At 42.6% G+C, this 23,100-nt stretch overlaps 1 protein-coding gene across 7 annotated transcripts in view; it reads left to right on the top strand.

Moving 5' to 3' along the window:
- LOC308069364 (cardiac-enriched FHL2-interacting protein) overlaps positions 1 to 23,100 on the top strand; it is a 51,256-nt gene that overhangs the window by 21,877 nt on the left and 6,279 nt on the right. The window contains exons 1-4 of one of the 7 annotated variants that reach the window (XM_080401551.1): positions 4,390 to 10,483; positions 14,670 to 14,737; positions 16,220 to 16,450; positions 21,278 to 21,444. The gene's annotated coding sequence lies outside the window, so the exon portion shown is untranslated. Of the gene's footprint in view, positions 1 to 4,389; positions 10,484 to 12,043; positions 12,152 to 14,669; positions 14,738 to 16,219; positions 16,451 to 21,277; positions 21,445 to 23,100 lie in introns of those variants that run through there. The other 6 variants (XM_080401550.1, XM_080401554.1, XM_080401553.1 and 3 more) reach the window with 6 other exon arrangements.

Consider the following 23,100-nt stretch of genomic DNA (forward strand, 5'->3'; position numbering starts at 1 on the left):
CAAGAGTGACAGTCGTGTCTGAAAGCAAAAGCTTATGGCAAAGGCAGCCCAGGGGTATCATGCTTGCCCAGCACTGAGAGCACAGTGGGACTGCTCACCGGGCTTCTCAGGCAGAGCGACAGCTTAGTGTGGCTTGCTTAGGAAGGCTGAAATGAAGGGACTTGAAGGAAGGAGAATGCTTAATTCATTTAGGCACCTTAACTGCTCGTATTTCCTGGTGGAAAATTTGGAAGGAGTCAACAGAAATAGGACCAGACCCTCAATGTTTATAAGAAAAACAATGACTTTGGTTGTTTTGCTGCTCCTACTTTTCCCTTTATTCTTTCCATTTTTTTTTATTTTTTTTTTTTTTTTTTTTTTAGGACTTTCCCAGTATCCCCACTCCCTTTGCATCTCCTCTTGTGTATTTTGTTTGTATTTTCTTGCTCTGGGGATCTCAGCCCTTGCTGGGTTGTATTCCCTTTTCTGGGGGCCAGAGTCCTGCCCCTGCCACCTCTCTTCAGCTGTCTCAGCACTCGGTACCTAGGCTAAGCCAGTCAAAATGGCTTCATCGCTCATCTGTGGGGAGGACCATGTCCTGAGACTGTGATTCTTCATGCATAAAGAAAGGCATTTCAAACCTCTCAGAGGTGTCTGCTAACCTCCACTGATGAGAAAGGGAGTGTAGATGGCCAATTTAAACTTGTAAAAGGCCAGCACTGGGTGTAATGGATTCCATCCACCGGATCTCATCTTCTTGCGCCTACAGGAATTTTGCACAAGAGCTTTTCTCTCCCTCACATCACTGATTGTGAAGAATCCATGCATTCAAATGCTGAAAGAAGTGTTCTTGAGTGTCTCTGTTCCCTGAGGGTGAAATGTTGCATTCCTGCCCCCTCACAATAATAATAATAATAATAATATCTGCTATTTATAGAGCTTCAAGGTTTCCCAAAGAGCCACCTTTGGGATGGAACACACCAACAGTTAGTGCATAGCAACCCTAGACAACGACGTAAGACAGATGAATGTATCCAGTTGAAACTGAAGATGAGATTTCATTTGGCAGAAGATAATTGCAAAAGTTATTAATTATTATTGGTGGTGGTTACGCAGCTCTAGACTCAAAAGCAATAGGTACTTTTAAAATACTACCAGTAGGTAGACAAAAGCACAAAGGTGTTATGATCATACCATAGTAATTTACGGAAGGCAGAATGTGGAAATAAAAACCCCCTCTTGGAGGTTTTCCCATCTAGGACTCAGCATAAGCTAATGAATAGTCCATAATGCTGGAAGAGAGCTGCATTCTCTTCCTGGCTTTTCTATAGATTCTGAGTATAACCTTGAGCAGCTAGTTTAGTTGCTCTGAATCTAACAGTATGTCTACAGAGCATGCTGCAGATGTTTAACTAAAGGTGAGATCTGGAAAGCATTCCAATAGAAGTATTTGATATGAGTTTCTGTGTTTTACAGCATGATTTTATTCAAATTTACAGTAGTTTGTTTTTTTGTCTTAAACAACGGGACCAGGTGTACATGGGCCTGGATTTATAGACCATCTTCTCTGAGTGCAAGGTTAGATGCTTGCTTACTCTGACACCAGCAGCCACAGAGGAAGCCCCTAATATACTTGATGATTATTATTAAAATGTCATGGGCTTCACAAGCTAATGTAACTCAAATAGTAAATATAAGGACTATATGATTATATCTGAAGTATCCGGTGGAAACAGTGAGTCTGCAAATGATTTTTGAAGGCAACTATAAGAATCTGGTGACTATAATTTTTTATGGTGTTGCCAAAATAAATGGTAAAGCTGTGAAAGGTACAAAGGAAAATGTGAATCAAGTCACTGGAATTAACCATACCTCAAAGCATCTTATGTTGAACAATGTAAAAATATTGTTGTTTAAATAACATTTCATTTTTACTCATTTCTATTTATCCCACCAGTTCCTTGCTTTCTTCATATTTTCTGGTCTTGCGTTACTAACATGGAAGTTTTGTGTTTGTTTCTTCAATTGTTCTCCTAAAAATATGTAGACTTTAAGAATCGGCAGAGATTTTTTTTCTACTGAAATGTTTCACACTTGTCATGCTCAACTGGGCTGGAAAAAGACTAGTCCAAGATTTGCACCCCTCCTGTGAGGACAGCACAAACTGCGTCTTTAAAACTATAAGTAAGCAGAGCATGTTTGAGCTCGCACTCATGTCTCTGGAAGGGTTTCTGTTGATTGCAGCTGGCTCAGCCACATCTGTCAGGCTGCTTCTGCAGTCAACATCAGTTTCGAAAATATCCAGCTTCCCTGTGCCATGTTGAAATGTCTGAGGGTCTAATGTTCTTCAGCAGGGTTGGAATCAATGTGACTCGTGATCCTAAATGACATGGACATTGTTGTTGAGTGTCATCAGTGGAGACACCAGACCTTGCCTCCTTTTTCAAGCCTGTCTGCATACATGGTCATTTTCTTAATGGATTTCAGATACATCTTGGATTTGGGAATTACTGCTGCATCTTGAAACAGCAATACTTTCTGTCACTAAAAAAACATTGCCATAAATATGCACTTTGAGCATTCAGTGCTTAAATGCTTCAGTCTGTGCTCTACATTGTGTGTAAACACTTGCTGAAATCTCTAAGAATATATGTGTGAGTGATGTTATGAATTTGCTTAGAGCCTTGATTCTGTGAACATGTTTAGTTTTGTTCCCCAGAGAAGGGCCCCTGATCTCTGCAGGAAGATAATTAATCATATACATGTTTGCAGGATTAGAATTTTCATCAGTAATAATTTTACTGTTTGTTTGTTTGGGGGGGGGGGGAGATACCTAAAATGCCTTTGTAAAGTTTAAAGGAAACCAGTTTTGACATTTTTTAAAAGGCAATATTTATCTCTTTATTCCCGTTATATATTTCTTCAAATATTTGACAGCATAAAATTTCTAATAAGTTTTGCAGACTACAAAACTTGAAAAACTGCCTGAAGTCAGTGGTTTACATGACCATAATTCAAACCACATGCCCTTTCCTTAATGGAATGGGATTAAAGAAGAATTCTTTTGTTTGCATGTGTCAGTTTATTAATACCAGCCACTTCAGTACGTTTGGTACAGTGAATTTCAGTCCTACGAATCACTTTACCACTAAAAGTAGTCTCTGATTACCTGGTACTCATCTGGTTAATCCTCATTAAGGGGCTGTGACAGAGTTTTTAGCCCTGGGGGATTCTGTCTTCCCATCTACTCCACATATCTCACTGACCCTATTCTCCAAGTTCAGCTACCAGGAAAAGATGAAGACCCATCCCTAGATTTCCAGTCCACCTAATTCCCTAGGCAGACTGTGCCAAGGGCCTTGCAGCCAGATCCTGGGCTGTGTCCACCAGCCCAGGTGTACTGCAAGCAGAGGAGCTGGGACTGATTTCTGCAACAAATCTGCACAACTGAGCTGTTTCCAAACGCAGCATTTCTGTTTTCTTGTTTTTCTGCAGCAGTTGCTTTCTGTTCCTCATGTGGCTCCTTTCTTCTCAGTCATTATTTAGCACTGTTCTGCAGAGAAGTATGTTTGCTATCTTTCAGGCCAGGTTTTTAGCTGTTCTTGACCTTCCTGTCTCTGCATGAACCCCTCCTGCTAACACTCATAATCTCTCACTGTTTGTTAATCTTCCATTCCTGACATTCAGCAAAACCTTGAACAATGACACATTGGCTTTTTCTGAAAGGCTGGGCATAAACTTCTAGTTCTCTCTCTAGTGCTTCCTGCTTTACTGAGTGCCAATTTTAGATTTCTTACTCTTCTTAACTGTGACTTAAAGTCATATCGTTTTAGAAATATGGTATTATAATTCCTCGGATTACTGGAATGGGAAAAAGGCAAAAAGCTATGTTGCTTTTGGGAAAAAGGCAAAAAGCTATGTTGCTTTTCACAGTTAACTGGTGTGTTCTGTTCTGCTGGTAGACTGGAAACAGGTTAGGCAATTGTGTTTGCTGTGGCTTGCATACTAGTGGTGCCCATTTTTCTGCCAAGCTATGCAAAACCGAAACATTTTTCAAAACCTTTTGTGGTTTCCAATAGTCCTTTTCTGGGAAGGGTTTTGAGCTAGGAAAAGAGTTGGTTTGAGAAGGAGGAAGTGCAAATTTAAATTTCTTTCCTGTCTGATGTATATCTGGGCTGAAACCCCTCTCCTAAGCCAAGCTAGCCTTCCCTCACTGCCCACCAGTGCTCCAGCACAAAACCATGCAGGTAGACATTTTCCAGCCTGGTATTTTCTGAACACATTCTGCAATGCTATGAGGTTTTGAGATAATGCAAATAAGTTTCGAAACTTCAGTGACTGCTGAGGAATAAAATTCTCATGTTGTCTTCTGCTGTGCTTCACTGTTTCCTCTTCTTGGCCCACAACAAGTGTATTCTGCAAACCACAAAATGAAAACCCATGTAATTCAGGCAAACTTAGTAGCTTATAACAAGTTTTAATGTTGTATCTTTTCTCTCTTCACCCCTTCTCACACAGAGATAAGCCCACATTTGAACTGCAACTACATCTGCAGAACCAGCTGTACTACTGCAGAACACAATTTCCTCTTGTAAAACGTCAGTATTCCCCAAAATCTGGGGGGAGTCAGCCCTGCAAACACTGCCCCAAACCCATGTCTCGGTTGTAAAGGGACCTGGCACAAGACAGGGCCAGTGGTTCTGTGGAAACGTCCATGGAAATTCATCCAACATAGTGTAAAATGCAAAATATTGCATGAAATCGGGGAGGGGGGGGCGGAATCTGGAACAAAAATCATACTGGCCAGTTCACCTTGTCTGTGGTGGGGTGATACAGTGCAAAGCACTCTGAGAGTGGCCATGTGACTCCTCCGGGTTGACTAGCCTTCTAGCTGCTTGGGCTCTCATACAATCCCCTAAAAATAGCACCTTATGCTTCCCATCATTACTGTCCGGCTATTTTAATTAGCTTGTGGTCTCTGTTTTTTGCTTTGTGTTTTGTAAATAGGAAGTATTTACACTAGGGCAGGAACTTCACATTCCTCCAACCTCTTTTCTTAAACTAGATGGATTATAGCTGTGTTTATAAAATACCTAATGCATTTGTCCTAATATTTCTTAATGTCACTGGGTTCTACATGTTTTTAAAGAGAATTACTTTTTAGATCACTCAGACTGTATAAAGGCATTTTTTCCCTCATCTGACCTGTCACGAGTGTGCTCATTTCTCAACCTTTAATTGCAAGACCAATTCATTGCATGTCCTGGGACAGGCTGAACCTCTCCTGAAAATTGCGAAGTGCTGTTGCTTTCTGCTGATTTCACTGACAATTCCTCATGGGAAAGGAAAGATTTTCAAGGTAAATCAGTGCCCAGAAGGCAGATAAGCACGTAAAGTGGTTTTTTTTCTATTTTAGATAGCACGATTCCTTTGCATGGGTAGAACAGTGCACTGCAGGCTTAAACCCTTACTTGCAGAATAATTTAGCCATCTTCTGGTGTTTAGCATTTCCTGTAGTAAGTTTTTTTTTTCTGCTACATCTTTCTTCCGCTCTCAGCAGAACGTTTAATAGTGAAACAGTTACACACAAACATCTTTTTGGGGTTTCTGTAGATATGATCAATGTACGTGAGGTGGCTGTCTTACTGGCAAAAGCAAGATTTTGCTCCTGACTGAAAAGTCAGTTTGATTTGGGGAGAAAAGTAGGCTGTAGCTGTGACTGACAACCTTGCCAAAACTGTCACTGAGGCTGTGTCTTCTAGTCTTAGTCCTTCTAGCCTACATTCCGTCCCTGAAAGCCATAAGAGGGCTGCTGAGCCAGTCTGGTGCCACAGCCAGGCACATCCCAGAGTTTTAGGATGAGTGTTCAGGGCTGGAATCCAGACAAGTCCTCTCTGAGTCCGCTGAGTCTAGGTGGTATCAATGGGGCGGCAGCAGGGAGAGCAGATCAAGCTGTAGAAATTCTTTTATAATTGAATTTAAGGTCATATTCACAGATAGGCAAAAAGATGGTGGAACCAAATTCTGCCCACAATCACAAATGCAGTCAAAGCTGAAATGTTGCAAAGTTTGTTGGTTTCATGAGAAATCTGATTCTAGAGAAGAATCATAGCATTTTGTTTGTTGGAAAATAGTATCTTTTACTCCTTTCTGAGGGCAGGATTAAAACAATTTTGATATTGTATTATATTAGACACTCTATTATAAAATTCTGAAAGGTGAAATCAAGGAAGTATTCCTTTTTGCCTGAACCATGCTGAAATTTCTTCCAGAGCTTCCTTTTGCAGAGGATTTTTACCTTGCCAGGCTTCATTCAAAGCTGTAATTGGGACAAATAGAGAACGCTCCAAGGGCTTAAAAAATTAGAATTTCTCTCCCTGTCAGAGCTCTAGGAGTCCCTGGAGTTGGGACTGATAAACTCCAGCTACTGCCAAGGTTTGAGTCCCAAGGAGTAGCCCTGGAGAGAGGCTGCAGATGAGTCCTGCATCTGTCTCATTGCACAAATTCTGTGTGAGGGGTGGATAAGCAGCTTTTCCAGTAAGGGGGAGAAATGACCCCAAAGGAAGAGGCCACAGGACTGCTACTGGTCTTCAGGTGCAAGGAACCCTTCTGTCATCACCTACATCTGCTCACCTACAGCTGGATTTGTCAGGACAGAAGTTGATTCAAACCTGGATGTTTAAGGGCCTGGACCCAGGAGAGGATACAGGGAGACAGGAACATGACAGGCATCTACTTGTCATTTTCCCTGATACGAGGTGCAGCATGGCCTGTGTTGGCTAACAGGAGGTGCTGAGCAAAAAATGCAGCCTTGGTGTAGTTCCCCTTTGGGTGAGAAAACACCTATAGCAATACTGAGACATCCTCCTCACTTAGGACCCTCAGGTCTCTGCTGCCTCCTGGAGACAGGAAGGTGGGGTAGGTCTGAACAGAGCTTTTACACAAAATCTGCCTGCAGGAAGAAGCAGTGATGCTTTCACACTTAGTAGAAAATGTGCAGATACACAAGTCCGGTGCCTCCTAGAGGAGAATGCAAAAATGGACATCTCAACTCATTTTCAGCCATGCCCTCTCCTTCAGCAAGGTGTGAAATGCAGAGACTGCAAAAAGAGGAATGAGTGGACCACCCCCTCCACAGGTACTGGGAGCATTTCCATCATTAGAGGAGGTGTGTGCTCAGATCAGCATGAGCATGGAAGGAAAGGATCTTGGGTGCAGATTGTTGGCAAACTGCAGGAATGGGATAGAACTGGCAGCCACCTCCCCATCCAAACAAATCCCAAGGAGGTGGAGCCCCCCTGCTGGAAAACAAGCAGGAGAGACTTGGGCTGCCCCAAGGAGGCAGGTGGAGCAGCATCTGGTTTGCACCATGACTCTGTTTACGACTGTGTTGCTGCTGCACTCCCTGGCACATCCAGGAGCAGACATGCAGGTGCTAGAAACATGCTAGAGAAATGCAGGCCTTGCAAGGCTTCAGGTGGGGCGCAGCATTATCTGCCTGCAAGCGTGGGGATCAGCATACAGAGCAGGTGAAGGCGTTGCCCTCCTGTGGGGCATGTTCTAGTCCTTGGTTTGCTCCTTTTGTTCAGCTGGTATGACCCTGGGGCTGCTCCGTCCAGCCAATGCTCTGCACTTACCTGTCCGCTGCCCAGAAAACAAGTTATTGCACTGACTGTGATAACAGAAACAAATCATTCAGTCTGTGTCTGCCAGGTAAGAATTGAACCTGCATTGCTCTGCTGGACAAAAAGTGCTGTAAACAAACAACTGAAAACTCAATATAGTCAATAGGTCCCTTGTCTGTTAATGCCATGAGAATTATGAACCATTTACTTTCTACAACCAAAACAGTTTGATGCTTGCATTTTCCCAGTCTAGGGTGGCATGTTTTCATTTCTGTTTATAATCAGTTCCACTTTTTGGTTTCCATGTAGCAGGGACTTTTCACATGTCATTAGTCCATTGACCCCTTGGGGTCTGCATACTGCTTCCCTGGGATTTGCAGCTAAGGTAACAGAGGGAAAAAAACTGTCTCTCTCAGTAGGGCAGAACTCCATTTATTTCCCTAGAGAAAGTGTTAAGGGATACAAGTTAGAAAATACTGAAAACTACCGCTCTTGCATAAGGCTCTCATGTCTGTATTCTCAATCTTGCTAAGCATACAAAGTTTCAAGTGTGTGTGTGAAAGATGGAGTTCATTATACATATATACCTACCTTAATTTTCCATTGACATATTTGTGCAAATGCATACTCTTTTCATATAAATTTAGAATTTCAGTCCAAATTGCTGTCTACAAGAGTTGAGTGGATCTGTTATTGCTCTACACTCACTGAAAGGAAGCAGAAGGAATTTTTGCTTTTTAAAAATTTCCTGGGAGCAGGGTAACAACATCTAAGTGTCACTGGGTTGTGTTTGTTATGTGTTATTCAGTATTTTTCCCCAGAAGTGGTTTTATTTTAATGACAGGCCATTTGATCCCAGGGTCTTATCTGAGAATTGAATTTGTAACTTTATGTATTTATTATAATGATATTTGAATAAGCATAACGCCTATCCCAAGATTTGAGTCCTTTCGAAGCTGGAGTCTGTAAAGCCCATTCCACATGATGAATAGTGTTAACTCCAGATGCTTTTGTATGAGAGGCCTGTTTTGGATTTTCCAAGCATTGTCACCATTCCTGCCCTAGCAGTTAAAATTTCCATAGGGGTCTTCCTAGTTGCACCTCAGCCTCTAAGCAGTTCACAAGTTCACGGGCTTACAGAAAGCAGGGCTATACCTGCCTCTCTTCATAGACAGCAGGGATGGGTTTATTTTTAGCACAAGTATTCCAGAAGTACATTCCACCCCTCTTTAGAAATGTGTGGGAGAGACAGACACACATATACAGACAGTTTTGCCTACATTAGTGGCAGTGGATGCCTGAAAGCTACTTTTCCACTGTCTGTTTTCATCCCAAACTTTTTTTTTTTCAGCATGCAGCAGTTCTCTTAGATACCTCAGTTCATAGGTGCCATGACTCACGATGCACCAGATCTTTGTGTATAAGTGCACTTATGGGTGCAGGGCATGAGTAGATGTTAGAAGTGTGTAGTTTGGGGCCAGAACTTGGCAGAAGTGCCCCGATGTTTGGCAAGGCCAGCATTCATTTTGGGGTGAGTTAGGAGAATCATTTGAGCACCAAAAGCCTAGACCAGGAGTTTAGGGGAGGGAGCTTTGCAAAATCTTCCTGCTGGGAGCTAAGGTGAACAATACACCTCTCCCAGGTGGAGAATTAAAAGCAGAAAGTTACTTTGCAGAAGGCAGGTCATTGCCCCTCCAAGGACCAGTAAGCTCAGGTTGCTCTTGGATCACAGAGAGGATGAGTTCATAAGTTGCCTGCTGCTTGGAGATTCTCAGGCAGCAGGTACTGCATGGTTATTGCCTTGCTCATGCTGTAGCAATATAATTAGCAGCTCTTTTTAAAATGCAAATGAGCACCGGGCTCACGTGGAGCCCTGCTCTGCCATGGAAGCAGGACTTGGGCTGTAATCGCAGGAGTCTCTGCTCTTCATTTTGCTGCAGGCTGTGGCTCAAGTCCAGCGTGATGCTGAGTCCTGAGAGCACCCCGTGACTTCACTAAGGAGCTCTGTGCACTCAGCATGGCACAGGGTGCAATCCGTTGTTTATATCTGCAGTACAAAAACCTAGCTTGTTGACTTCATGGAATATTTCCCCTATTATTCAACATCCTATTGCAGTTCGCCAAATGAAACCCTATGCTGACATGTGCCTCCAGGAGGGTGGCTGGTCTTGTTTGCTTTGGAAGGACGGTGGAATGGGGTCCTTACTCCAAGAACGCTGGATACATTTGTCCAGCCTCTATGATGAAATGAGCTATTTATGAAAAAGCACCAGCAGGACAGCAATGTGTTACTCATGTGCATACTTCTTACATAGTATTTTTAATGGTGACCTTAATAAACATTGTGACTCCCACCTGTAGATACAAAAATGCAGTGCTTTAAGGTTTGAATCACTGGCAGTAGCGAGCCAATAGCACAGCATTACTGTCTGTATTAGTTATCTCTGAAGCATTACTAATGCCGAATCTGAATGTAAAAATAGCTGATGACTGTTTGTTTCATCTGTCTGTTACTTGACACCGCATGGTTATTCCAATACGTATGTTTGCCTCTTCCCTACCATGATCTCCGTTTGGTTTCCCCTTGCCTGATAACTATTTAAATACATTTTACTAACTTTGGATTCCTTGCTCACTTCACCTGGCTGGGCAGGTCTGCAAGGGCTCAAGGGTTAGCTCCTCCACATTTTTTTTTATTTATTTATTTTTCAGTGGTTGTTTCTATTAAGATAACCATGTTCAGAAGGAAAGTCTGAAACACATAAATAATGGGAAGTGCTAATAGTAAGCAGGCTGCTGTAAAATGTGCTGGGGCTTTGACTTAAGGGAAGAAAGTGCAGCCCTGTACTGTCCCTGATCAGGAAGCTGGAGCACAGAAGGTAAGGGGGAAGCGTATGGGTGTTTTTAAAGGAGGGAAATGATGAAGAATGGTGAGCCTGAGTGTGTGAATGTGTGGGCACTTAAGGATCAGTTGTGTGATTGATCAGATAAGAGAAATCAAACAGCATTTGTATCTTTTTTTTTTTCAGTAATTAGAGGAGGAAAGACCTTTCATTTAGTACAGTTTTTTTCTGTTCTGAAAAATGCAGGATTCTCTCTCAAAGTCTGTGTGTGGAATGAGACATACATACAGATTTGTATGCAGTAATTACGGTTTATGACATACAATTATTTGGTAAGGGGCTATGATCTTTTTAAAAGACCATAAAATTGCTATGAAGCTCCATTTAATTGTCCTATGCATTGTGCTGTAAGCAACTTTAAGCAAATATACATTGATTTTATTTTCCAGATGATTACTGCCTGCAGATAAGGTACTCGTAAAAACTTTAGTGATTTGTGTAGGAGTTTGAAGGCATTTTTATTTCTTTTTTTTTTTCTTTGAACAAATAGTAAGATAATAATTTAAATATTTTATAGAGTGAAATTAGTTCCTACAGAGCCTGAAAAAGTAAAATAGTTCAAATACCTAGGCAGTGCTAAGCGGCCACTATAAATGACTATGACTATGACTTGTATCCAATTTTAATCACTGGAAAATTTCTTAAATGACGTAAGCTTTTCTGAGTCCAGTTGTTGCAGAACTTCTTAATCTGCCCTCCTAAGGAACTGCATTTTATTAGCCTAGCTGCAGAACTCAGCAGCAAAATAAGAACAGAAATAATTAAAATTGAGCTTGAGAAGCCAAACTGCTTAAGCTTTTTTAAATGGCCTGTGAACAGGCAATCCGATTAAATTTGAACAGGGAAGTTTTCCAGCAGCAGGTCAAAGCAACTGGTTCATACTGACTTTGTACAGTATCAGCTACAGGGTTCCTCACTAGTCCTCTGCCATTCTGGGAGGGCAGCTGAGGAGAAGAAAAAGTGAGAAGACATAAGAAGAAATTAACTTTCTGGACAGGATCAAAGTCCATGACTTCTTTTCCTTCACTTCTTCAAGGAACTGACCATATAAGAAGCAAATGCACTCAGTTAAATGCTTGAAGGATAAGATCTGTGGAGAATACTAACAAATAAAAGATTTCTATTATACTGGAGCCCCAAAACGACTGAATTTCTCCACCCTTCCACGCTTGTCACTAGGAAGGTATTTACATACATATTAACAATTTAGTTGCCAAAACAGTTGTAACAGGCACTCACCAGTGAACTTGAAGGCCACAGCTGGGTGGAGGTATGCAGGTATAATTGCACTCCTGCGCTGCAAACCAAAAGCACAGGGAATTTTCACTCTGTAGCCTCTTATTCCTACTTCCTTCTCCGTTTGTTTTGTCCGTGCATGCATTACTAGAGCTGTGCAAAAGGCCCATGAAAATGTAAATCACTCCAAGACTGGGAAAAAAGCCAACCAACCCTATGAGCCAGGTTGGGGGAAAACACCACTCATCTGTATCAGTCTTTCTTGAGTTTAGCTGAGTTTACACACACGGAATGTTGCTAGCAGAGGCAAATTCTGCAAGTGGTTTTTAGCTGCCGGCTTCGCCGTGCTGGCTTGCCTGCAGCTGGGATGCCAGGTCACACAGAGCTTTGTATACTATAAGAAAGCGGGTGAGTCCATTGCTTTTAGAGCTAGTGTGCATTGCTTGAGGTAGTGTCAAATTTTGGGACCAGCAGTCTGTGAGCCAGCTGACAGGTGTGTGGGGAAAGGGACCATAGTGGGGGCTGCATGTGTGCATTGATAGGGAAACTTTACACTTGAGAAAGGGTTGTCCCTCTTCTATCAAGCCTGCATGTGTTTCTGTGTGAGTCAGTGATTGCTTATATATACATATCTAAGTGTGTGTGTGTATATGTATATTTGTGTGTGTGTTAAGCTTGGTGTTTTGTGGCTATGTTGCTGCTTGCCAGGTTTTTATGGTTTTCAAGTGTGCATGGTCAGAGAGACTGCCACCAAACACCCTGTCTCATAGCAGCCCCAGAGAAATGCAGGCAGCATTGAAACCCTTCCCCAGAATTAAGGTTTTCCTCTCTCTTCGGTTCCCCTGCCAAATCATCCTCTTTGGACAAGCATAGAAAGCAGATATTTAATTATAGTCCTAGATTTCTTTATCATCCACCTCCTGTGCTTGCAAATAATGATAAACAAGAAGACATTAGCTAGTAATGATTAATCTAAATCATCTGGTAACAGTCAAACCAATCTTCTTATGAGCCAAGCAGGTCAAATAGTGATGCATCTTTATTTTCAGTCTCTCACACAGCTACATCCCAGTAGTTTCAGGGATGCTTTCCCTGTTACTTACACACTGTGTCTGAGGCTGTTTTGGGAACTGTGACAGGGCTATAACAGCCAAGTACATGAAGGCCACCTAGATCATACTTTCCACTTGGAGAAGGTAGAGATGAAAATTTCTGCAGTTTTTTGAAAAGTCTCTATAAGAGTTGCATGTCGTTGACGTTTGGCTACACCTTAACATGCAGAATCAGAAAACAGCAGTATCTGGCAGTTTACAGCTACTGCAAATCCTCAGTCTCAGATGTGCTTCTCTTTATCACCTTTATCTAGATCAGACATAAGCTGTCATACCTTAAGGTTCATTTGGCTTGCCTGTCAGCTTCGTTACAGACCCTTGTACGGTTCTGCACACTTCTGATGGCTTCTGTTCCATTGTGATGTATTTCAGGTGTGCCCCTGTCCCCATCCTTTGCATGTTTCAAAGCATAGGGCTCCATCGTGCAGAAACTGGAGTAGGTGCCCAGGACTGCCTGACATGTTGGTGCAGAAGCAACAGCATGCTCAGAGGGAACAGGACCTGCAAGCTGCATCCAGGGTTTGTGCTGGGGCAGTGGGGCAGCATTCCTGGTCAGGATGTTGGTCGCTGAGACTCTTCATTTTGACTGATCTGTTTTGAAGTAGTAACATTAGGACTTAGCCCGTTTCTCCAAAACTGAGAAATTATTCTTTGACCAGGCTTGTGAATTGAACAAAGCCATAGACAAGTAGCTAGAATTGCCACTTGAGGTGTGGAGAAGTTGAGAAGGGCTGGGGAAGAAATGGCTGGTGACAGCAATGAGCTGCAGGTGATGCTATTGCCTGCCTGCAGTGTTCTTCAGAGGGTCTAGATGGTCTGGAAAAGCACTGTGATGACAGTATCACCGAGGTTGCTGAGGGACTGATTCAGCCAGAGTCACTGGCCTGTCTTTTAGGGAACAAGTGTGGGTTCTGCTTAACTCTTGTTATTTTCTTTTCTGTCTTTTGCATATATCCTTTACAGAATAATCACAAGAAGCACAGTAGAATGCTGCATTAACTGTAAAAGAATTAGGAACTGCCTTGGGGACTAACTGTTAAATCATGGGGACACACCAATGAATCAATCTCTGAATAGGAAGTGGGAGACTGCATTTCCCTGGGAAAAAACCACCTACTCCTGTTGCACAGTGAAAAGGGAACTGGAAGGAGCTTCCGTCTTGCTCAGGACAAGACCACTGTCTGGTTTTTATTCCTCAAAAGGAGGAAAACAGTATGACCTCCAGAGATAGTACCTGGGAGACAGGGTGGGTGGGCTCTCCCCTGCCCTCTCAAGTCCTGCCATAGGTGGATAGTCCCATGGCCATCTTCCAGATAGCAGGCAGGAATATGGCAAGCCACAGCCTTTGTCCTTCAACTGGAATAGCTCTGTTGTAATCACCGATAGTTGAGAAACAGTTTGTCATCAGAAGAAAGATGTTATGTGAATGGATGGTTGTATGCTTGAGTCATATGCTCTGGCATGTATATAAATGTGTATCACCCCGCCCCGGCTCCGCCACACTGCTTGCTGGGGAACTAAGCTCTTTTGACTGCACTTGAAAACTATAGCAAGGTGTAAGTAAGGAAATAGCTCTATTCCTGCAGCCTGAGCCAGAAAACCTTGAAAACCAAAGCCTCCACCTTCTCTTCCCCCCTTTGATACATATATTTATTTGTCTTTGGTAACATGAGAGGTATTTCAGGATACTGCAGTATTTCAAGATATTGCATGTTCCTAAATCCCGTGGAAATCAGTGGGTGAGAAAACCACTTAGAACTTGAAACAATTTTGAACATAGCACATATACATGGCTTAAATTCTTTTCTTTATAGAAAACAGATTCAGCAAAATTCTTGTCCAAAAGAACCAAATATCCAGAAGATACAAAGCAAGGGAGCAGGTGAGACTACCAGTAAAAGAACACTACTTGTTTTCTGCAAGCCTATTATTTCCTGAGACTGCATCCTGCATGAGTAGGTGTGGGTCAGACTCTCCTTGTCAAGAAGCTTAAATGATCTGAGTGTAAACTTGACAGTGCAGATGGTATCAGTGTGCTGGGGCTGATGAGGAGGGCAGTGTAAGTGGGGGATGGTTTCAGATTCCCCAGCCTGGAAAGCCTGGAAAGTGAGGCATGACTGGTTGCTAGCTGTAGATTTACTTGTGTAGGTCACAGAGGAGAATACACCTGCTTCCCTTTTGTGTCTAACATATTTGCTGGTATCATTACAATTTTCCCGTGACAGGGACTGGGACTGTTTGGCGTGCTCCTTCACAAGGCATCCAAGACATTTCATTTGTTTTCTTGTCCATGTATTTTTCTTCCTTTCCCCCTTTGTCATCTCCTGTCTCTAGCCATTGCAATGCCACAGTACTCTACAACTTTCCCTCTACAATGGAAAAATCTCCTTTCTCCCACACAGCAATTGAAAACTCAGAAGCTTTCATCCTCTAAGCCTTGCTTGAGACTAAAATGAAAGGAGATGAGTATCTGTCTCATCAGCCAAAATCCTGTCAGTGAGGAGGCTGTACCAATGGAATATCAGTTGTCACCTTTAACTAATGAAGAAGGCTTGAGTCTTCATGATCTCAGACAGATATAGGTATCAAGTACCTGAGGCTGAGCTGAGATCTTTGCAGCAAGTCAGTCACCTGCAAATCTGGATGGATTTCACTATACAATATAGTGCCAAGCTACAGCACCATACTCAGTTGAAAGGGTTTATTTGCAGAGGCTCATGGTAAAGTACCATGACCCATGAAGGACAGGGGGAAGGTACATTTTTTCCTTAACTGACAAAGGTTAAGCTCTTGTGTGATTCAGAAAATATAGATTTGGTTCCCTGCCCTGCCACAAATGCCCTGTTTGATCTTGGGCAAATCAGTCAGTTGAAGCTGGGCCTTAGCTGCTGATCTGTAAATGAGACAGAAATCCTGCTTGCAGTGAGAGAGTTTGTAAGGATAAATAGCCACGAGGTGTTCATGTACCATATTACTGGGGAGCTGTATAAATATCTCAGTGTATAATGACTGACCTAGATACAGACAGTGGCCTTTTCCAGTCAGACATTTAATGCCAAGAAATGCACTGTTTGGGTTCAGTTGCTTAAATGTCACTTGTCTGTGCTGACTTCAGGTCATGGGAGGAGCACCATCCCTTTGCCTTGTGATTCTCATAGACTTGTGCTGTTTGTCAACTGCTGCACCTGCCCTGTGCCCGTGTTAGTCATGTGCTCTTGCCTTTGACTTTCTTCATCATGTCTGCATGTTACTGACTCTTCAAAGGCAGTAGGATAGGGCTCAGGTAATGGAAGGAGTGAACAGGAGTTGCAAGAAAGCCTCAGTCCAGATACAACCCTTTCTGAGAGACATCTCCTTCTTCCAGACTTGGCAGGCCTCTTGGCAGGATGGGGCATTTGGAGGACATTGGGAAAGGCAGTCCGGAGACCAGCTGGAAATAACTGTTGGGTGTTTGCCATTGAACCAGAAAGGGAAAGGTAGAGAGACTTGCCATGATTCTTCATAGCTGTCGCAAGCAGTCTCTGTTCCTCCCTTTTTTCTTCACGTGAGGTCTTCATCTCCCAGTGCTTGAAGCTTTGTGGTCTGAGCTGAAGAGGTAAGCATTGCAGCTGGGGCCTGGAAGAGGTTCACATCCTTTGGGGAAAGGACACAGAGCAGGATACATAACATAGTCATTAGCTAGTACACTCCCTCCTTGCATTCACGCTTTCACCAGGTTGCACTGACCTTCCTTGAGCTGTTAGTCTGATGAGCCCCCAGTTCCAGCTCCCATGGCAACAGATACACTAGCTTCAGTAGACCTCGTGGGGAGAAAAAGACTTCAGCTGTCTTTTCTTCAGAAAAAAACTGTTTGATTAAACAAATAAAATCACTATCATATTCATTTTAATGGCATTTCCCCTAAAAGATGGTTGGAAATATTTTCTTTTATCATTTAGGATATTTACTTAGGGAAATTTCAACACAAGATCACACTGTTGCAATACTGCCAGAGTATTGTTTGACACAGAAAATAAAATTAAAAGTTTCAGTTAATGTTAAATAGCATACACCCTCTCTGACTTAAGGACAGTAATAATATGATATTTTAACTATTATAGTATATATTACATGCTACTTCTCATGGCCTATAGTGTAAAAATAGTAAAATACTCTGAAACAAAATGATTTTTTTTTTCATTCTGAATGAAATGTTGAAATTTATGACTTAATTTCTCTTCAGAATCTTTATTCCATGAGAAATTTCAAGAGCAATCTAAATGAGAACATCTTCCCATCCATCACGCACAAACATATTTCCAAAAGGTGATATTGTCCACAGGATGGAAATTCTGCTGGTCGGGCCTGGGACTGCACAACATCTACCACACAACTCTTAGGTCTAGGTATTCTAGTGAATATTGCAGAAAAGAGCAAAAATGCACTGCTATTGTCAGTGATGGGTGATACAGGTTAGAAAATCAGAATTATCCAGAGGACATGATTTGGTGACATAGCAGTGTGGTATCAGTTCCAAATCCCTTTCCTTCACATGTTGGTCTGAATGCCACATGGGGGTGAGGTTTGGCTCATCAGAGATGTTGGATTTCACTTTACTGTGGTTACAGTTGCTTATGTAGCCTTCTGGATAGTGCACCAGTGTCAGCTTAGGAAGTAGATGTATTTAGAGTCACCAATTCTGTTCTCAGTTATTCTACTGACGTCAGTAAAATGACTCTAGATTTATACCAGTGTAACTGAGAACAGAAGTTGGCCCAAACTCAAGAACAGTCTCTCCTTTTCTCTGGCCCTGTACAAGCTGTTCGAGACACAATTGCTGGGCCAAATCCTGAAGGGGAATGGACCCAGTCTACACTGGTTTGGTTCAGATACATGGTTCCTTCACCTTGCTTTCCAGTGCAATGGTTAAAGATCTGAATCTGGAATAGCTGAGGTCACCTTGTTCTCAATAGTAGTCATTTCTGTCAGTGTTTGGGATTTTAACCCTAAGCCGAGCCTGACCAGTTCTCCGCCCTCCATAGCTGGAGCAGGTATTTGTATTTGAGCAAACCGGTTCCTCTTTCCCAAAGCAGAAGAATTTTCTTTGGCTGTCCCTTATGACCACAAAGTACAATGAAAGTGATCTTGTTGGATGAGGGAAATGGAGGTTCATGTTAATAGCTTTCATCTTATGACCACCTTAATCCAGAAGCTGCCTTTCTTGACAGTTCAGGGAAATGTAGCTGGAGTGCCACTGTCTCTTGCCAGGCAGCTCCCCTCCTTGATGAGGGTGTTGTGATCCTCCCGCTGGTCCATGTGCCCTGAGGGCTACTCAAAGAGGCAGTGTGCCTGGAGCAGCCAGGCATCAGGGCAGATCAGAGAGTGTCTGGCTCAGATGCAGCCCAATATGACCAGCCCACACACCTTTGGCAGTCCAAGCAGCCCAGCACAGAGGATATTCGGGTATTCTGCACCAGACTACAGGGGTTTAAAATTCTCCTTGACATCCTTCTGGGTCCTTGTCTCTGACAGGGACTCACAGGGTGACCTTTAACTCTGACACCCTTTTGTCTGTTTTCCTAAATGCGCAATGAAGACAGCAGTACTGTGATCATTGACCGACAACAGCACACTCAATAGCCGTCCATGTACTGATCACTGCCGCCATGCAGGCTTTTCTGGCAGTATCCAGGAGAGCTCACTGAGTCAGTGCTGCTCAGGCTAGCGAGGAGCTGCCGTCAGCTGGGAGTACTGTCTCAGCCTGATGACACATAGCTGAACAGGCCTGTATCTATCCAGCTCTCTCACCAGATTATGAGCTCCCATGTGTGCCATGAACAAAATACACCTATGCAAAAAAGCCATCAATTCATTAGAGAGTCTCCAAAGTACTAACTATACATTGCTACTATGAGCCCCTGGAAGCCCAAAGCAGCAGTGTGTATGCAAGTAGAGCACGCCACTGAATAAACCTCAGCCAGCAGTCACCACAGGGCTCTGAGTTTTGGGCTGGAGCTGTGGATGGATGCCATACAGAGAGCACCACATAAAGAAACCAGATCACAAAGATTAAAACATCTCAGACCTTCCCTCCCTCTCTCTTCTCTTCCCATCCTCAAGGGAATGCAGTGCTGTTGACTTCATACTGCTATGCAGCTCCTAAGGTCACTGCCAAAATACCACCATGATGTCTCATGGCACAATATTTCAGCCAAATACCAGCCCAAGGGTCGGGGGAACCAACTGGTCCTTTCTGTATTGCAGCAGCAGTGATGTCACACGCTCCAGCCAAGTTTGCTGGTTTGCCCAGCTCCTGTCTAGTGAAAGAAGTTGACATTCAGTCTGTGCCAGGCCAGGAATAGTCTCTGTAATTTAACCTCCTCATCACAACTTGCTAGGCACTTAAGAGGACCACTGAAAAAAGCCTCCTATTTGAAAGGGAGTGGAAGCTGATTTCTGATTAAGCTCCTTGAAATCTCTACATTCATGCAAGTTTTTTTAGTAGCTCTTATCAGGTGATGCCTACTGCAAACACCTCACGTGTTTCTCAGCGTCTCCCAAGAAGTTCCAGATGACCAGTGTTGCTTTCCTCTGTCTTGAAAATAGACTAAATTCAGACATTCTTAAATGTTTGATCTAGCTGAATCCTGACCTAAGCTCAAACTCTGCACATTGCTTGCTGGCTGCCATGTTTGTTCAAAAAGTTAAAAAAATTGGGACTTCACCAGGTTATTAAACCAGCCATGACCAGCTTCTTTGCCCAAAGTTCAGAAGCTGCCATCATACCTTTACAAGGGATAGCTAGACCAGTACAGTGCTGCTGTTTCCATCCAGTCCCAGTGGTGATCTGCACCCTGAACACCTGGTGCATATACAACTTTTCCAGCTTGAAACATTACACTACCCAAATACTAGTATTATGGCCAGGCTAGATAAGGATCTTCACAAGGATTCCAGAGACAGCGACAGTCACTATTCTTCTTTTCATCAGTGGCACTGAGTTGTTTTTGCAACAGTGACCCCATCTAGGAAAATGATTGCTGAGATTACATCATGATCTCCATGTTTATTGTTACCCTACTCACTTTTCAGCAAATGTTCTCAGTTTACAAGGGACGAGATGTTTCTTCAGACCTCCGTCCATGGGATCTGAAAGCCAAGCTTCCTCCTAGCTCAGGCACCACCACCACTAAATAGCGATAAACACTGTGCCACTGGAATTTAGGCAAAAGCCCCGCTGATGAGTGAGCCAGAACATAATCACAATCTTCCATGGCTGTGTTGGCTTTGCACATTTAAGAGTACCACAGAAGCAGTAAAATGGTAATTTAACCTCTGAGTGAAGATAACTGAGTACACATCTCTGCAAAGAGGATGCCCTTTTGCATCTGGCTGCAACCAGACACAGCACAGGATTTTTTTCTTTGCTTTTACTTTTTTTTTTTTTACATAGATATATTAAGTGTTCCACAAAAAGCTCTGACTGGTACAGGCTTGTCCCTAAACTAACACTAACAACAGTCCTTCCCCAGGTAAAGTGCAGGAGACCATCCCAGTGGGTGAGCCCTTCTTGCCACTTTTCCAAGTGTGTTTTGAATACCATAGGCTGACACAAAACTTTCCTTCAAGATGACCCTTGCTTCAGGAAAGTCTCCTGTATCTACACCTATCTACACCTATATGATATCTGCATTTCCTAAGGGCCAGGCAATTCTCCTTGTAGGAAATGAATATATTCTTGAAACAATGAAGCAAACTAGCCTGAACCTGTGGGTGTCTCCACAGCAAAAGGACAGCAGCAAGGCATGTTCACCATAGCTGAGCTTTCCTTTAGCATCTCCTGACTCTGATTCAGGCATGGAAGCTAGAAGATGTTTTATTTACTGCCTCTCACCATCCCAGCTGTCCACCTTTCCTCATCCAAAAAGGATGGACTTTCAAACCTCAGCTGCATTAGTTCCCAGTCCACCAGATTGACACCTGTCTGTACTTGTTGGCAGCAGGAAATCATGTATGTGTGGAGTGGAGACACACGTTTTCTTCTGCAGTCCCTCTGAACAACTGGCACAGCAGGGACATAGACAGCAGCAGGGGACAAGACATCTGCCCCCTCTTTTTAGCCTGGAGACATCCCCCAGGCTTTGCAATGGGCAGGCTGAGAGGAAACTTTTGCTCTTTCAGCTGTTAATCTCTGCTGGGACTACTAGAAAGTGCTGGAGATTGTGGTAGTTGTTTGCTAGGAACCTGACCGCACTCTGCAAGCTATTGAATCTTCAAGGTATCTGGTTATCACTCTGGAATATATATCTGTCTCTTTTGATAAAAAAATCCTGTAAATCACTCCTAAAAAGGTTGTAAAATGTGAATGAATAAATGAATGAATGAATGAATGAGCACCAATCTTCAGATCATGCAAACAAATGTCTTTGTTTTCAAATTGCAGAGTTAATTTAAGATCAAAAAATGCTGAAGGTCGGGAACATCTCAGGACACTACTTCTGTCGAATCTACATGGACTATTTCTCCCTCCTCACTAAAGATGGTCAGAAATTAAGCCAAACACAAGCATGAGAGGGAGTTCTAACGATGTGAAACAAAATTACATGGCAGGTATGTACCTGTACTTCCCACTCATATAACAGTTAAGAATCAAAACCAAGTGCAAGATGGCCTTTCATTTGTCTTCTTTTCTTGTTGCATTATACACAAAAATATATGTGCAGTGGGGGTAGTGAAACTCACTTTTAAAAAATCTTTTTACAAAGTAAAATGGAGAAGCTCTGTTAAGCTCATTTTATAACTGGTGTAAATCTATTGTAGTTCTGCATAAGTCATTGGAATTGTATTGCTGGAAGGACAGAATCAAGATTCACAATGATACTTTGAGTCTAAAAATAGGTGGGCTGAGGTTTTTCAAATAGAAAAGGAAGGTGAGGAGCGTTTCCATTTGAAGAAACAATCGAGTCTGTGTAATTCAGCTGATTAAGCCCAGTTTCTCTGACTCTTCATACTGTGACCAGCACTGAGTCACCATAGGGAAAAATGTGCCCTTTCCAAGAGTCTCGCTGAGATGAGCCAAAGTAGAATCATGGCTTTGGACAGCTGGAGCGGCTGAAGTCTGGATCTGGATTTCATTGCTCAGTTCTATGATGGATCCAACCTTGAAATGGAGACAGCTTCCACTTGTATGGAAGCTAGAAGCTGCTGTAGATGTGAACTGTGATGTCTCAGCTCGGTACACGTTTGTGATGCAATTGTACTAGGAAATGGAGATACAGATCAGACTTTCCTTAAGGAGCTGGTTTTAGCTAGTTCTTGAACACGCTTTTAAACTGAGTCTTGATGTAGTTTAGTCAATACCCCGCTCAAACCATTGAAAGTAAGAATAAGTATCTATAGAGTTTACAGAGTAAACTTTAAAGAGTTTTAGCATATAGATTTCAAGTATAGCTGAAGGGTCTATTTTGCTTTTACTTGTTCCATCCAAAGATTCCCCCATCCTGTCTTCAGACTGATGTGGAGACAGACAGAAACCACAGTGCTGTGGTCCCTGACTGTGCATTGTAACCAGGGATTAATGGAAGGCTGTGATATTTTATAATTGTGTTGAATGGGTTACCTTTTGCTCCCGGTAGTTCTGGAACTGAAACCAAATGTTCCCTGTGCTCCTTTAGTGGGTCTGCTAGAGTCCCCTAGGCACTCCTGCCTTCTGCTGGCTAAGCTGATATTAGCAGCTCTTCGGTTTCAATATACTAACCCAACCGTATCTGGATATGGGTGGCTAAAGGATTTTACCTCGGCAATATTTGCTTGGAACATTCTAATGCACAGTAAATCCTCTTTACCTGTGGTGCCATCCTGCTTTCTCAAACAAGGGTTCTGTTCAGGGTAGTTGTCACAGCAAAACTCCAGCCTCATACAAGCAGGTTCATCTCTATAGATTCCATTTTCTGCAGCCATGAGCTAACAGATGAGTGAGAATTGAATCTTCTATAATAGTTTTATTTTTCATAAAATATTTTAAATTATAATTATGATGTCTTGCCAAGTAAGTTTTACCAACTTTTCTTTCATTTTGGACATTGTGTGCAATGTTATACCCAGTGACATTCTTTTTTTAAGTAAGTTTTCTCCTTTTTTATTACTAATTCTTCCTGGCCAAAAAATGGCAAACCTTCTTAGCTAAATACATGCACAGAACTTGGAATTGTTTATGGTTAGAGGTACGGAAAGGGAAGTGCTTAAAATTTGGCTCTCATATCCTTG

This window comes from Falco punctatus, assembly GCF_963210335.1.
Source record: "Falco punctatus genome assembly, chromosome: 9".
Lineage (NCBI taxonomy): Eukaryota > Metazoa > Chordata > Aves > Falconiformes > Falconidae > Falco > Falco punctatus.